At 47.6% G+C, this 16165-nt stretch overlaps 1 long non-coding RNA gene across 5 annotated transcripts in view; it reads right to left on the reverse strand.

Annotated features, from left to right (window-relative positions):
* Positions 1–1719: 1719 nt before the first annotated feature.
* LOC310849304 overlaps positions 1720–16165 on the reverse strand; it is a 28672-nt gene continuing 14226 nt past the window's right edge. The window contains exons 2-7 of one of the 5 annotated variants that reach the window (XR_014566826.1): positions 14669–14734; positions 13854–13907; positions 5842–5900; positions 3210–3236; positions 2601–2655; positions 1720–2513 (exon numbers count right to left, since the gene is read on the reverse strand). This is a non-coding gene — a long non-coding RNA (uncharacterized lncRNA). Of the gene's footprint in view, positions 2656–3209; positions 3237–5841; positions 5901–13853; positions 13908–14668; positions 14735–16165 lie in introns of all 5 variants that reach the window. The other 4 variants (XR_014566824.1, XR_014566825.1, XR_014566822.1 and 1 more) reach the window with 4 other exon arrangements.

Consider the following 16165-nt stretch of genomic DNA (forward strand, 5'->3'; position numbering starts at 1 on the left):
GCTCTGTTCCAGTAACAAGAAGCCGAAAGCACCAGCCTGAAGATGACGAGTGAGACCTCGTCGAAACGTCGCCTAGACACCCCAACTTTTACACGGGAAGACACCCGAGGACACCAAAACCTGCATTCCTGTACCCGTGAAAATCTACGAAAGCAAATATATATATATATATATATATATATATATATATATGAATGAAATACTAGAGAAGGGAAAGTGCATTAGTACATTGGAGAAAGATGCTGAGCTACAGGCCCCGTGAACAAGACGGCTCGTTCTTTTGGCAAATCCTGCGGGAAGGACTCTGCATCCGCCCTTCGCTCTCTCTTTTTGCTCTTGGTGGATCAAAGCGAAAACCTCACAGTTCAGGGAACGTTCTGACCATTCTCCACATTTCCCACCTATATATAGGCCTAATGCATCATGTATTTTAATACCAATGCTTAATGGCTGCGAATGGCAGTTTCTGAAATGAAATGCGGGTAATGACCCAAGGAGGCAGAACCCACGGAGGGCTGGCGAAGGAGGAAACAGAGCATACATTACAGCCGAGGAGGTTTGAACAATAGCTCTTTGACACCAACAGTCTTGGCTCAGTGGCCATGGGTCTCATAAAACCAGCACATACAATTAGGCACAACCTGTGATCTATATTTTGTTCGGAATCTGCCATAAGCAGGCTGACTAAATTCTCGTTCATATACCCTTGAAGACGCAGGGCCTTTACAAGGTCAGGGGTATGGTTGTGTCGTTGCTGTGGCAAAGACCTCCTTATTTCTGGTGTCCGTCCGTCCATCCCAAAATATACTCAGAGTCATGTAGTGATTGAATGCTCTTTATTGCAGCTCGAAAAACAGTGAATGAATTCCCCCCAAAAAACCTCAGGCTTTATATACATTATTTACACAATGAGTCCCATCTGATTGGTTGATTCTGGAGCCTGATTTGGCTGCCCCTGCAGGCCAATCAGGTTGTTGCATTCTAGAATCCTGCCTGCCTATTGTTCTAGGATCCAAGCTTAGCCCGTAACACACACACAAACCATCTTAAAACAGTCTCTCCTGTTCAAAGATAATTAGCTAGACTTGACAGGAAGGGGGAAGAATGAACCTTCAGGTAAATATTTCTTTTCTTTTTTTAAAAGCAAAATAGTTTGCAACATCACTAGAAAATCACATAGAAAATGGAGGCAAAACAAAAAAATAAAGCCTCGATAGAAATTACATACCACCCCCCATTAGTTAATTGGCTGTTTCCAAGTTCTGATCTCACAGGTGTGCTGAGAGCTCCAACGCTCTTTCTCCTTCAGAATCGCTATACAGTGGTACCTCGGGTTACACATGCTTTAGGTTATGCATTTTCGGGTTCTGCGTGGCGCACAACCCGGAAGTACTGGAACAGGTTACTTCTGGGTTTCAGCGCTCGTGCATGCGCAGAAGTGCTAAATTGTGCTTCATGCATGCGCAGAAGCGCCAAATCGCATCCTGTGCGTGCGCCAGTGGCGTAGCGTGGGTTGTCAGCACCCGGGGCCTGGCAAGTAATTTGCGCCCCGTAACCGGTGGATTTTAGCACTCGAGTCTCTTCCACTAGATTAGTGCGCCCCCCCCAGATGTTGCGCCCGGCCCCCCTGCACCCCCACGCTACGCCACTGGCGTGCGCAGATGCGACACTGCGGGTTGCGAACGTGCACGGATCACATTCGCAACCCGAGGTTCCACTGTTTCTGCTACAGGTTTCATCCTTCCATAACAGCAAGAATAGGTGACACATGCAAACCTGAGCCTTGTATGGATATGCAGGATAGTGGTTCCTTTGGATTAAGCATGGCACCAAGGGAAAGGAAGTACAGTGTTACCTCGGGTTACAGACACTTCAGGTTACAGATGCTTCAGGTTACAGACTCCGCTAACCCAGAAATAGTACCTTGGGTTAAGAACTTTGCTTCAGGATGAGAACAGAAATTTTGTGGCGGCAGCACAGTGGCAGCAGGAGGCCCCATTAACTAAAGTGGTACCTCAGGTTAAGAACAGTTTCAGGTTAAGAACGGACCTCCGGAACGAATTAAGTTCTAACCTGAGGTACCACTGTACTTCTCTTGGAGTTGCTTCCAGAAGCTAAGCAAAGCGATTATACATGATGGACCGTAAAGTCCAAAACCTTTTCTAGTTGGACACTTGATTTTCCTGGTTTGTCATGCTCCAAACACAACGTAAGTATAGATAGCTGAACATTTCTTAGACTTTGTTTGCCTGAGAAACCTCCACTCACTACCCAAACGAGTCCCACACCCTGACATGAAGAAATATGCCGCTGATAAAATGGCTGTGTTGCTGTTGGTTTCTGTTCCTTAGTGTTCCTCCTCATTAAATTCCCTCCATACAACCATTTTTGGAACACTTTGGTTCCTACTCGGCGTCACTGGCATCACATCACAGTCAGAATATGACAGTTTGTTCTCCAGGTGGTGGTGAGAGGTGTTGCAGGTGGGGGACAAAGGAAGATATTCTGAAGGCCTTCAAAAGAGAAGAACATCAAATAATCTATATAAATATTCGAGTACATTCCCAACAAACCAGACAGTATGTACACTCGGTATGTACTTGGGTCAAGGGTGGGTGTGGAATTCTGCATTCAGGAGTTGCTAGGCTGGTTTCCCTAGAAAACAAAACATGTTTACGGGTTTGAGCACCTTCTGTAGGGACAAGAAGAAATAGCCGAGAGGGGAGCTGGGCTTTGATGTGGAGTTTCGAATCAAGCAAAGCTCACAGGTGGAAAAAATGTTCCAGCCCTTTCCCATTCATTCCACGTTATCTTGTTTTATTTGATCGTTTTATTTTACAAATGTCCACTCTGCCCTTTGATATGTGTACGTAGTTCAGGGGCAGCCAGCAATAGTAAATGCGATGGAAACAATGGAATCGAAACGATAAAACAGAGAGTAAAAGCAACGAGGGAGGAAAGTAAACTAGTAGATTTACTTGCAGTATAAGGTTAGTGTCAGAAAGGTGAAACCTGAACCAATAAGCTGCTTCCATGTGATCTGTTTATTGACCCTCCATTCTGATGTGTTTGTGGGGAGATTAGGCAAGAAATGGTTATCTTGCACCTTCAATTACTTTTTAGGGAAAGCGGTTTGGTTATGAAAAAAAAAATATCCGATTCACTTTGAACACGCAACCCAACTTTGAAAATAGGTGATTGAATCTCACCTGAAAGCAGTAACAGTCTGGTAGCACCTGTAAAAAGACCAGACATTCCTATAGGCATCATCACACTTAAAAAAAAAGTTGAGCGGCTGTGAAGGTAGGCTTTAAAAAAGGTTCATAAAGCTACCCATTGTTTGAACGTTGCACGTGGTTCCTAATCCCAGTTTAAGCCCAACCAATTCAGAGCACCTTTACCCCATTTGGCAAATGAATGAGCAGAGGAACGAAAGATGGGGGCCTACCTAGTAAGTAATCCAAGAACTGTGAAACAAAGCCTTAATCTTAGCAACTGGGGGCTTTTGTGCATTCCAATCAGACACTGGCAAACAATGCGGTGGGGTGAGGAGACATTCCAAGCCAACCTAATCAAGGACAAGCTTAAACCCTAAGAACTCAAAGCTCCTTTTGTGATAAAGTGTGTGAACTATGCTACTGGGAATATTAAGGAGCCAGATTGCAGTTCAGAGGAGCATCAAGCTTCCCATTCTGCAGAGGAAATGATATTTTCATGACTCTTGGTGGTTGCCTCACATCCTTTAAGGCTGCAATCCTATACACCAAGGAGCACTCTCAGAGTCGAGAGTGGATTTCATGCTCTTTATTCAGCTCATAGTGGTGAGGAGGAATGGAAGTTCCCCCACAGTATCTGCTTTATATACATTATTTACACAGTGGGCCCCATGTGATTGGCTAATTCCGGGATTCTCCTGTAGGCCAATCAGGTTGCGGGTTCACTTCGACCTGGACCTGGATTGGGTGGCTCCTGTGGACCAATCAGACTGCTACATTCTGGGTCCTATTGTTCTAGGACCAATCAGACTGCTGCATTCTGAATCCTATTCTTCTAGGACCAATCAGACTGCTGCATTCTGAATCCTATTGTTCTAGGGCCAATCAGACTGCTGCATTTTGGATCCTATTCAACTCAGTACATAACAAGCACCATGGGGCTGAGGAAGTTTCAGGGTCCCCAAAGTATTTTTGAGGGGACCAAGCCCCTTCAATATTCAGGAGGCATTTGGTTCCGCCCGCTGGCGCTGTGCACAGACCGTCAGGACGTCATGAGCTGTTATGTACATGGCGTCATGATGTTGTACAATGTCGTGCACAGGCCCTCTCAATCCCCTTAAGAAGATGGTACTTCTGCTACACATTTACCTGGGGAGGAAGTCCCACTGAACTCAATGGGGCTTTCTTCTGAGTAAGCGGCTATAGCAGTGGTTCCCAATCAGCTAAATAGTGTGGACCTCTTTTTTCCCCAAAAGCCAAGTCATGGGCCCCCTACTTTTGAATATTTTTGATATCTCCATGGTAGTTTTTGTTATTTGAATGGTGCCACAGACCCCCCCCCCCCGGGTGGGTTACACAGACCCCCCTGAGGTCTGCAGACCCACACTGATCTATAGGATTGTATTAATGGCCTGGCAAACTGGTCTTTGATCCAGAAAGGATGCTGGAATTTGCCTCAAAATACCATGTTCAAAGCTATTTTCAAAACAATTTTTCTTTGTCTCGCTGCCTGTAAATTGAAGATGCATCACTTCTGACCTTTTGGTTTATTGATATTGGAGGGCTCCCAAAATCTGGAAATTAGTGTGTGACGGCGTTGACAGTCTCAAACAATCTCCAATTTGATTTTCAACCCCAAAACAGTGATTTCAAAGGAGTACGGCGGTACCTCGAGTTACAAACGCCTCAGGTTACAAACGCTTCAGGTTACAAACTCCGCTAACCTGGAAGAGTTACCTCGAGTTGAGAACTTTGCCCCAGGTTGAGAACAGAAATCGTGTGCCAGCGGTGCAGCGGCAGCAAGAGGCCCCATTAGCGAAAGCAAGTTTCTAGTTAAGAACAGTTTCAGGCTAATAACGGACCTCCGGAACAAATTAAGTTTGTAACTAGAGGTACTACTGTACAACTATTGGATGTTGACATTCTGTGGTAGCAATGGAACTTTTCCCACCTGGGCTCTCTCCTGAAGGCCTCCCCCAACATCCTCAAAAATTGCTCCAGGGGGTTGGGGGAGTCTCTGGGGTTGATTCTGAGAGAGTATGAAAAGAAAAGAAGGGAAGTCCGACTGCATGAGAAGAATACAGCTCATGCAGCATTTGATGCAACTTACAGTATGTCCTCCCCATTGGGACGCGGGTGGCACTGTGGGTTAAACCACAGAGCCTAGGACTTGCCGATCAGAAGGTCGGTGGTTCGAATCCCCGCGACGGGGTGAGCTCCCGTTGCTCGGTCCCTCGTTTGCCAACCTAGCAGTTCGAAAGCACATCAAAGTGCAAGTAGATAAATAGGTACCACTCCAGCGGGAAGGTAAACGGCATTTCCGTGCGCTGCTCTGGTTCGCCAGAAGCAGCTTAGTCATGTTGCCACATGACCCGGAAGCTGTACGCCGGCTCCCTCGGCCAATAAAGGAAGATGAGCGCCGCAACCCCAGAGTCATCTGCGACTGGACCTAATGGTCAGGGGTCCCTTTACCCTTTTACTTTTATGTCCTCCTCAACGTTTCAACTATGTAATTTTTTTTTAACAATGTATTTTTAAATCCTGTTTGTCTCTCCTAGCTGCTGCTGCTTTGACACCTTCCCCTTCTGCTGCACCTAGTGCTCATAGCTCATGATTCAATCGTCACCTGTAGACACAGAGGCCTCCTGTGGCTCCCATGTGGTCTTCTCCCTGCCCTGAAATTAACTTGAAGGAAGAAAGTCAATACAGTAAGAGGTGATGTGTGCTTGGTGGGAGAGTGTGTTTGTGTGTGTGCCCATGACAGATTCTCTGCAACGCTAGCACAGTGGTACCTCGGGTTACAGACGCTTCAGGTTACATATGATTCAGGTTACAGACTCTGCTAACCCAGAAATAGTACCTTGGGTTAAGAACTTTGCTTCAGGATGAGAACAGAAATCATGCTCCAGTGGCGCAGCAGCAACGGCAGGCCCCATTAGCTAAAGTGGTGCTTCAGGTTAAGAACAGTTTCAGGTTAGGTACTTAACCTGAGGTACCACTGTACTCATGGGAAACCAATGAAGCTGATTCTTGGAAGATTCAAGACAGATAAAATTAAGTGCTTCTTCACAAAAACACTTAAACTATGACACTCACTCTTGCAAGAGGCGGTGATGACCACCAACCTACCTGGCTTTAAAAGAGGATTAGACAGAATTCTGGATCCCATTAATGTGGTCTGATGGGGAACATTTTCCCCATCCACAATTATGAAGGAGCGTCTCCACCCCCATTGTTCAGCCGGGACACTAAGGTCCAGCTCCGAGGGCCTTCTGGCGGTTCCCTCAGTGTGAGAAGTGAAGCTACAGGGAACCAGGCAGAGGGCCTTCTCGGTAGTGGTGCCCACCTTGTGGAACGCTCTCCCATCAGATGTCAAGGAAATAAACAACTATCTGACTTTTAGAAGACATCTGAAGGCAGCCCTGTTTAGGGTAGTTTTTAATGTTTGATGTTTTATTGCTTTATTATTAATAATACAGTGGTACCTCCGGTTAAGTACTTAATTTGTTCCGGAGGTCCGTTCTTAAGCTGAAACTGTTCTTAACCTGAAGCATCACTTTAGTTAATGGGGCCTCCTGCTGCTGCTGCACGATTTCTGTTCTCATCCTGAAGCAAAGTTCTTAACCCGGGGTACTATTTCTGGGTTAGCGGAGTCTGTAACCTGAAGCGTCTGTAACCTGAAGCGTATGTAACCTAAGGTACCACTGTATTATTATTATTATTATTATTATTATTATTATTATTATTAGGCTAGCCAAGAGCTTCTGTGATCCTCATGCTCTCACAGAGTCTGAGTTTAATCTGTAGACTGAGGCTGTAATCCTTTACCTGGGAGTAAGCTCCCTTGGGTCAATGAGACTTCTGAGTAGACACATGTAGGATAGCTAAGTTGGTAAAGCCAGTGGCAGAGGAAGAGGGGTATCGTGGGGGCGAACCACTCCGGGTGCCGTCCCTGAGGGGGAGTGACATTCCGCACGCCGCGCACCTACGACTCCCAAGCCTACCCTGAGCCATTGGGGTAAGAGGAGGAGCTGCGCCGCTTTGCCGGCGGCATTCCTCCCTTCCCCCTTCATTTTGACAGCTGGGGGAGGTTTGGGAGTCGCGGGCAGGCGGTGCGCCGAATGTCCGCCATGGGCAGGTTGCTCCGCCGCTGTGAGCGGCTTGCTCTGTCCCCATGGGCAGCTCACTCCACCCCTGGATGGAGGGCGCATGCGATGCTCCAGGCACCCGAGCGGCTATCCCGCGCATGGGAGGGCACCCTCCATGCCACACACCCCTCAGGAGCGTGCCCATCCTGGGTAGCGCGGGCATATGCTCCGTCGCTGGGTAAAGCATGAGACTCTTAATCTCGGGTTGGAGACTCACGTTGGGCAAAAGATTCCCGCTTTGCAGGGGGTTGGACTGAACAATCCTCGTGGCCTCTTCCGACTCTACAATTAGATGATTCTGCGAAATTCACGGAGAGGGTTATTGATGGCTGCTGGCCACAATTGGAGGGAGCAACTCCTGTTTCTCGAATCAATATTGTGCTTGTCCGTAATCTGTACTACTACTTACTATTTACTACTCTGTAAAAGTTACTGCTTACAGCAGCTACTACTATGCTATAAGATCCACTGTCCTGTGGTATCATATCTGGTATGTATGGTTGTTGATGGTTTTATATTATTTCTGCTGTAAAAATGTGAGAGATTAGAATTGTATTTATTTGCATTCCCCTTTATGGATTACTGCCTTGCCGTGGCGAAGGGGCTTGAATAACTCAGAGAAGCCATGAGCTATGCCGTGCAGGGCCACCCAAGATGGACAGGTCATAGTGGAGAGTTTTGACCAAATGTGATCCACCTGGAGCAGGAACTGGCAAGCCACTCCAGTATCCCTGCCAAGAAAACTCCATGGACAAAGACAACAGGCATATAAGTGCCTGGCGTGCTCTGGTCCATGGGGTCACGAAGAATTGGACATGACTAAATGACTAAACAACAAACAACAATTTATTTGCATTACCTAGTGTTTGTACTACTGATGAAGCCTAGGATGGCGAAACAAGGCTAATATTCCGGAAATCCTTGCCTTAGACTCTGTGAAAGGATTCTATGGAACTGCAACAACCTTTTGTGTGGATTGTTGGACTCTATGAACAGACAGGTGGAATTGACATTTTCACATATATGGACCTTATGCATAAACTGATTAGAGAATGAACTGATCCACTGGGTCTTCTACTTTTTTTGTTGAACTTTATGATCTACTTCTGTTGGAAGCCACAGTATGGCAAAGTGCTCTGGTCCTTGGGTTCTGTTTGGGATGGGATAATGGAGGCAGTGAGAGGTTTTACTTTCTTGGGCTCCATGATCACTGCAGATGGTGACAGCAGCCACGAAATTAAAAGACGCCTGCTTCTTGGGAGAAAAGCAATGACAAACCTAGACAGCATCTTAAAAAGTAGAGACATCACCTTGCCAACAAAGGTCCGTATAGTAAAAGCTATGGTTGTCCCAGTAGTGATGTATGGAAGTGAGAGCTGGACCATAAAGAAGGCTGATCGCCGAATAATTGATGCTTTTGAATTATGGTACTGGAGGAGACTCTTGAGAGTCCCATGGACTGCAAGAAGATCAAACCTATCTATTCTTAAGGAAATCAGCCCTGAGTGCTCACTGGAAGGACAGATCCTGAAGCTGAGGCTCCAGTACTTTGGCCACCTCATGAGAAGAGAAGACTCCCTGGAAAAGACCCTGATGTTGGGAAAGATGGAGGGCACAAGGAGAAGGGGACGACAGAGGACGAGATGGTTGGACAGGGTTCTTGAAGCTACCAGCATGAGTTTGACCAAACTGTGGGAGGCAGTGGAAGACAGGAGGGCCTGGCGTGCTCTGATCCATGGGGTCACGAAGAGTTGAACACGACTAAACGACTAAACAACAACAACAATGGACTAGACGAGCTCTAAGATTCCATTTTACAAATGTGTCCACAGGCCCGAAAAGGATAGCAGGCCCCAGCCCTAACTGCTGCTTGAAGCAAGAGTCATGGCAGTTAAAATCTCCTCGGTGAACCAACTGTGATCTGCCCCGAATGCTGCTGCAACCCCCGTTAGTGCTTAACTTATTTTGTTACTTTTATTCCTTTGAAATATATCAAGGCTGCTTTTTGTTTTTTAATCTGGGCTAACGCCCATCCAAAGCAGCTCATGAGCAAAACAAAAGATAAAAACAGTGCTACGTTTAAAATAGTGCAACCTTTAAAACTTTAAAAACTTAGCACTACCAATCGGCACTTGACATAAAAATTATAGAAGCGGAGAGAACATAATTGAGTCAGACCGTCACCCAGCTAGCAGAATGTTACCCAGCTATTTCTCTTTCCAGAAATAGTTGTGAAGAGAGAGGAGGAAGGGATGTAGCTGCAGGCAGAAGGACCCTGATTCAAACCCCAGGATCCCCAGATAGCGCTCAGAGACACTCCCTCCTCAAAACCTCAGAGAGCTACTCCAGTCAGCATAGACAATAAAAGGTAAAGGTAAAGGGACCCCTGACCATTAGGTCCAGTCGTAACCGACTCTGGGGTTGAGGCGCTCATCTCCCTTTATTGGCCGAGGGAGCTGGTGTACAGCTTCTGGGTCATGTGGCCAGCATGACCAAGCCGCTTCTGGCGAACCAGAGCAGTGCACGGAAATGCCGTTTACCTTCCTTCCGGAGTGGTACCTATTTATCTACTTGCACTTTGACATGCTTTCGAACTGTTAGGTTGGCAGGAGCTGGGACCGAACAACGGAAGCTCACCCCATCATGGGGTTTTGAACCGCCAACCTTCTGATCGGCAAGTCCTAGGCTCTGTGGTTTCACCCACAGTGCCACCCACATCCCTAGCATAGACAATACTATTCGCCAATTCAGTGGAGTAGCGTGGGGGGTGCAGGGGGGCCAGCCGCACCGGGTGCAACATCTGGGGGTTAGGGTTAGGGTGCGCAAATCCACGGGTTAGGGGGCGCAAATTACTTGGCTTGCCCCGGGTGCTGACAACCCACACTATGCCACTGCACCAATTTCAATGTTCACTATGCATGTGCTTCAATTCCCTTTGGTTTCCTTAGCGGGTGCTTTCTCCTGCTTCTTCTGAGAGCCAGTGTGGTGTAGTGGTTAGGAGCTGTAGTCTTGTAATCTGGTGAACTGGGTTTGCTTCCCTGCTCCTCCACATGCAGCTGCTGGGTAACCCTGGGCTAGTCACACTTCTCTGAAGTCTCTCAGCCCCACTCACCTCACAGAGTGTTTGTTGTGGTGGAGGAAGGGAAAGGAGAATGTTAACTGCTTTGAGACTCCTTCGGGTAGTGATAAAGCGGGATATTAAATCCAAACTCTTTTTCTTCTATTAGACACATGGGAATTCCCATGCAATCAGGGATGACCCAGAGAACCGGATGATGTCACAACGCTATGTAGCCAATCAAGTTTAACAGTATGATGACATACTGAGGACAAGCACAGGCAATTGGAAGCAAGAGGAATGTCAACAAATAAGCACTTTTGCAAGGAGTGCCCAAAACATGCAAACGAAAAACCCCAAAACGAAACAAAAGCAAAAATTCACCGCCCTGAAGGATAGCTTTTTATTTCAGTTCCCTTTGGTTTCCTTAGTGGGTGTTTTCTCCTGCTCCTTGGATCAGACACATGGCGTTCCCATGCAATCACAGATAACCCAGAGAACCACACGGTGTCACAATGCTATGTAGCCAATCAAGTTTGGCAATGACATCACTGAGGATCATAGAATCATAGAATCATAGAGTTGGAAGAGACCACAAGGGCCATCGAGTCCAACCCCCTGCCAAGCAGGAAACACCATCAGAGCACTCCTGACATATGGTTGTCAAGCCTCTGCTTAAAGACCTCCAAAGAAGGAGACTCCACCACACTCCTTGGCAGCAAATTTCCACTGTCGAACAGGATAACCACAGGTAATTAGAAGCAAGAGGAATGTCAATGAATAAATGAAACACTTTTGCCAGGAGTGCCACAAACAAGCAAACAAAAAACCCAGAAACAAAAAAGCAAAAAATAAAATAAAAATCCATAGCTTTTCCTTTCCTTTTCTTTTTTGGGCAGAATTGAAAATGCTGGCAAAAAACCCCCCACTTGAGTATTTTCAGCTCAGCTCTAATTAGCAATAATGTCCTTTCCACCAGCCTATCCATAGGCAGTTGCATTAAGCCTGGTGCGTCAGGAGCCGAAGCAATGCAGCAGAGCATCTCCATATGGGTTTGCAACCAGTCTGTGGAGGCAGATGAAACTGAAAATGGCTGGGAGGTTGCCCTGAAGCAACTGAAGCTTTAAAGTTAGATTTCTGTCTGGGAGAGAGCCAGGCAGGGTGCGGGGGCACAAAGCAGGTTGGAAATAAGAAGACTTGAATTACAGCATCTCATTTGCTCTCCTCGTCCCTTCTGCCCAATGGAAATCAACTTCCAACACCGGGCGGAATGGCATCTGTCTGCGGGGGGTGGGGGTGGGGGCAAATGTGCATAGCTGTCAGTTCTGACAGGTATCAGCATCATTTTTACGAGCGCACGCATCATTATCCACGCTGAACTTGATAACTCCATTCTCAGTGAGCCATCAAGCAGGGCAATCGCTTCCTCTCCAGAGGTGAGGTAGTTTTTAATCCAACAAGTGTGGAGGACTAAAGGAAGATCCATCTGCTCCTGCCAATCCTTCCCAGAGAGCCCGTCGCAGATGCTTTTCTAATCGTGAGCTCGTGAATGAAAACGGTGGCGTCTGTGAAATTGTTCTGCACCAGCAGTAAGGAACCCCCAGCCTGTAGGCGTAATGTTTCTACCAAGTGGTACCCACCTGCCCTCTAGATGTCAGCGTCAAGGAGCTGTCAATGAGGCAGGTCAACTACAGAACAGGCACACACACACACACACACACCGCAGGCATGGAATTATTATTATTATTATTATTATTATTATTATTATTATTATTATTATTATTATTTATACCCCGCCCATCTGGCTGGGTTTCCCCAGCCACTCTGGGCGGCTCCCAACAAAACACTAAAATACAATAACCTATTAAACATTAAAAGCTTCCCTACACAGGGCTGCCTTCAGATGTCTTCTAAAAGTTTGGTAGTTATTTTTCTCTTTGACATCTGGTGGGAGGGCGTTCCACAGGGTGGGTGCCACTACCGAGAAGGCCCTCTGCCTGGTTCCCTGTAACTTGGCTTCTCACAGCGAGGGAACTACCAGAAGGCCCTCAGCACTGGATCTCAGTGTCCGGGCTGAACGATGGGGGTGGAGATGCTCCTTCAGGTATACAGGACCGAGGCCGTTTAGGGCTTTAAAGGTCAGCAATAACACTTTGAATTGTGCTCAGAAACGTACTGGGAGCCAGTGTAGGTCTTTCAAGACCGGTGTTATATGGTCTCGGCGGCCGCTCCCAGTCACCAGTCTAGCTGCTGCATTCTGGATTAATTGTAGTTTCCGGGTCACCTTCAAAGGTAGCCCCACATAGAGTGCATTGCAATAGTCCAAGCGAGAGATAACCAGAGCATGCACCACTTTGGCAAGACAGTCCGCGGGCAGGTAGGGTCTCAGTCTACGTACCAGATGGAGCTGATAAACAGCTGCCCTGGACACAGAACTGACCTGCACCTCCATGGACAGCTGTGAGTCCAGAATGACTCCCAGGCTGCACACCTGGTCCTTCAGGAACACAGTTGCCCCTGGAGACCCTGTCTCACCTAGCCTCATAGGTGGGCCAGCCCTGCCTGTGCCTGCAATTTGTTTTAACTGTTTTTAACATTGAATTTTATTATTTTTGTTATCACACCCTGGGACCTGATGGTGCAAAGCAGGTAGCAAGTCATCAACGGCAATGGTGTGCTGGTCAAAAGGATGTTGTGTGACTTGTTGCATTCATCTCTTGAGCATAAAGCAAGACCCTACAATAGAACAGTGAAGGCTGCACCAAGGAGGGGCCAGAGAGGAGGTAAGTGGCTCCTACTAAACCTACCCACCCCAATTTTGGAAGAACGTGGAACAAACCATCAGGGTGTCGGCAGAGGGGAGCCTCTCCTTCTCTCCCTTCCCCCCTGCTGCTGGTCCCCCACTGCAACGTGCTGTCTTCTTGGTAGATACTAACAGCACCTCTTCAGCACCGGCTATAGGTCGATATGAAATTATACAGCTTGAAATGGCTTTTCTTTCGAATTGGATGCAATTGATCCATTGCAAGATCTGAGAGGCAAGGGAGATTTCCATTGCCAAAGTCAATCCAGCCGCAGCAGAGAAAACCTCTAATTGCCCTTTCTCTATTGCGCCGGCGAAGCTCTTATTTTATTTTGTTTTGCTTTCCTAAGAACCCTTAACTCGATACTGCTGACTTCTCCTCTGGGGGTTTTAAGCAACAGGAGTATATGCAACTTGTGTCTGGATTAAAGGCCTAGGAATGACACAGCCCAGTTGCTCCCCCTGTCCCGGTAACATCTATTATGCAGCATACAGAATCATCAGACGTGTGAGAGTTCTCTAACTCATGGGAGAATCAAAGTCCTCCATTCGGGAGTCAATGCTCATTGCACACAGATATATGAGAATCCTGGCTTATTCCAGGCCCAACCAGATAAGAAGTTTCTTACATGAATGTCATGAATCATCATAGTGTAAGGGAAAGCATTAGCAGGACTGGGACCCTGGGAAGGAAGAGTTCAACCCTTTCCTCAGTGGTCCCAGTGACCTCCTCCCCATCAAAGCTATTTGCACTGTAAGGGAAACCTCCATTGCCACAAATGAAGGCTTCTCTCCTAAGGCAAATAGCAGTTTGGGGTGGGGCAGAGAGTGTTTGTCACAATTGCGGCAGGAGGGAAAACAATTAAACTCTTCTTCCTGGTGGTGAATACACCACACAATTAAAGCCCATTACAGTGGTACCTTGGGTTACATACGCTTCAGGTTACATACGCTTCAGGTTACAGACTCCGCTAACCCAGAAATAGTACCTCGGGTTAAGAACTTTGCTTCAGGATGAGAACAGAAATCGTGCTGTGGCAGCGCAGCAGCAGCGGGAGGCCCCATTAGCTAAAGTGGTGCTTCAGGTTAAGAACAGTTTCAGGTTAAGAACGGACCTCTGGAACGAATTAAGTACATAACCACAGGTACCACTGTACTTTCGCCAAAGAATCCTGGAAACTGTAGTTTACCCCCCCCCCGCAAAACTACAATTTCCAGCACCCTTAACAAACTACAACTCCCAGGACTCTTGGTTGTGTATGTAGCACCAACCCCTGCAATCCTGATACTGAATGCCCCTCCCCTGACTGCTATTTACATTTAAAAAAAATAAGTGTACATTAATTGCCTTCACACAATGGGCATCATGTCCACTACTGACTTAGGCTGCAGTCCTAACCACATCTCACTGGGAGCATGTCCCATAGAATTTAGTAGGACTTACTTCTGAGTAGACCTAGATAGGAAGACACTGTTGGGCAGCTGTTTCCATGGCCAGGAGCTCTCAAGTCTGGGTGTTGAATGAAAAAAGATAGAAAATTATTCACTGACCAAATAACTGCACCACAGTGAAAAATGCACTGGGGAGGTGTCTGTAAAATGAACTATTCAGGCTATTAAAGCTTATGAAGGGGAAACCGTGTAACATTGAAGTGGTGTTGCTGTGTCACTTCCTTAATTAGCCTCTGGCGTTGGGTCAAGTGCTCAGATAGAGCCATGTCCCAGATGTTCCAGTGTCCTCATGGCAACACATTTCCCTGCTCCTGCCTCATGTCATCAGCTGCTCTGGACAGGAGACCAGATATTTGTACAAAGTTGTGCTTCACCAGGCTATGGAAAGAGAAGAGCTGCTGTCAGGGTTTCAGGGACAGAGAGCGAGGGGGAGGGGTCCCAGGGCGACGAGGAAGAGGACGACGACGACCCGAGGTTGTCAGTGAGTCCGTCAAGTGAATCCGAGGATTCCCAAAAGGGAGCCCCCCTGGTCAGGCCAAGGGGCAGTAGAGAGGGAAGCAGTCAGAAGCAGGGGAACGAAGAGGGAATCCCCAGTGGGGGTTGGAGATCGGGACCGGCCTCTCCGTCAGAACGGAGTGAAGGGGGTGGAGTTGCCAGTGTGTCAGAAAGAGCAGAACAGGAAGCAGAGAGGGGAAGGAGTTCAGAGCAGAACGTCCTGCCGGAAGGGGAGGAGTGTAGTACCGAGAGTAGCGTAACGGTCAAAAGGAAGGTCAGAAGCAACGTACGCGCGCCAAGTTCAAATGTGGAGGCGCGCGGAAATGAGGAGAGCCCTGAGGAGGAGCCTGGTCCCAAAGCACGAAGGAGGGGGGAGCAGGCGTCAGAAGACTCAGCCTCGGGGGAGTCCCAGAGGGAGGGAGCACAGGGGGGCAGGAAGACCCTGCGGAAAAGGAAGGAGAGGAAAAGGTGGAGCAGTACAAGACTCTTAAGCTGGTGCAGGGGCGGGACTGACTCAGAGGGGACTTCTAACATCTAAGGGTAACAGATGCTGAGCCACGGAGCTTAGATGTAACGACAACAATGTTCTTCAATAAAACCTTTTGTATATAACTTGGACTGGATTTTGGTCTCTTGTGAGCTGGGACCTCGGGTGGCTCTGACAGTAAGTCCCCTCCCAAAGAACGCAAATTTTTTTTTTGCAAAGCTCACAAACGGTGACAGCCATGAGTGCGGAGGATCAGCTGACAGCACTGCGAACTACAGTTTCCGAACTCACCGCTGCAGTCCTTGCGTCTCAGAAGAAGCATGACGAAATGGAGAAGCGCTGCCAGGACCTGCAAACAAGGTGGGAGCGTGCAAACAGGGAAGGGTTCCCAGGGTCCAGATCAGAGGGCATTGGACTTGGAAGGCGGGGGGGCAGCCTAGTCACCCACTTCGATGGGAACCTGAAGCACTACCCCAGTTTCAGAGCAGACGTTTTGTATGCATTGCA

Source organism: Podarcis gaigeae (genome assembly GCF_964106915.1).
Source record: "Podarcis gaigeae genome assembly, chromosome: 7".
NCBI classification, from domain to species: Eukaryota; Metazoa; Chordata; class Lepidosauria; order Squamata; family Lacertidae; genus Podarcis; species Podarcis gaigeae.